The sequence below is a fragment of the Hippopotamus amphibius genome, chromosome 1 (assembly GCF_030028045.1).
Source record: "Hippopotamus amphibius kiboko isolate mHipAmp2 chromosome 1, mHipAmp2.hap2, whole genome shotgun sequence".
In the NCBI taxonomy this organism is placed as follows: domain Eukaryota; kingdom Metazoa; phylum Chordata; class Mammalia; order Artiodactyla; family Hippopotamidae; genus Hippopotamus; species Hippopotamus amphibius.
The window spans coordinates 111768174-111769158 of NC_080186.1; positions in this window are offsets into that span (position 1 = coordinate 111768174).

The window sequence follows — 985 nt, forward strand, 5'->3', positions numbered from 1 at the left end:
TGAGGGTCTAGAGCCATGCAGGCTGCATCTAAAGGCAAGGACCCTGCCAGGGATGACCGTGCCAGAATTCACTTTTCCCTTCCTCTTCTGTGATAGAAAGATACCCAAGAATATCCACTGAGGGTACCTAAGAAGGGTAGGAAAAAGTCCCTCTAGGTTAGTGAAGGTGACCTTCTGTGATGGGCTGCTCTAGGGGGAGCAGCCAGTATGGTTCCAGGAGGAGAATCCTGCAGGAGAAAAGGGGCAGAGAAGTGGGCAGGTGGTCCTGGTTCCTTGTGGTTTCAGATATGGGAATCAGTCCTGAACTAGCGCTGTGTGCGGAAACCAAGAGAGCTGACCACAAAGCTGTCCCCCTTTGGTCTCTGGCCCTATAGGGCATGAAGCTTTCAAAACACTGGGAGATTTGCTTTCCCCCTAGAAACAGCAATGGAATTTCCGTACCCCTTGACCTTGGTACTCCTTAAGCAGCAGGCTCACTGCGCCAAGGGGTTCCCGGTCGGCCTTTTCAGGTTTTACGTTGCCTTCCCGTTGCCTAGTCCCGAGCGTCTCCCGTGCGGATGACACCACAGTGTCCTGTCGTCTGGCCCCTGGACCTGGAGTCTTTACTTTCTCACCCTGTGAGGTTATAAAGACCTGAAAAAGCCTGGAGGTCTCTGGCCAATGCGTTCCCTCCCCCACCCTCCAAGGTAACGCTGGGAAAGAGGCTGCCCATTTCCCGAACACTGGCTGCCTCAGGGTTCTCTCCTTCCTCAGATACTGTGGCTTCGGAGGGATTTCCCTCAATTTTGTGCGTCTGACCTGACTTGCCAAGGCTAGTCTCTGCAGGTACGTGGCCCTTTTTCTCCAGGCTGTCCACCAAAATGGGCCAGAGCCAGGTTATACTCTCACAGGCCTGAAGGGACTTTGGACACATAACAGGGAGGGTGCGGGAGCCCCAGAGGAGGGACCTCTACCCCCCTGGCATCCCCATAGTCAGAGGGGCTTC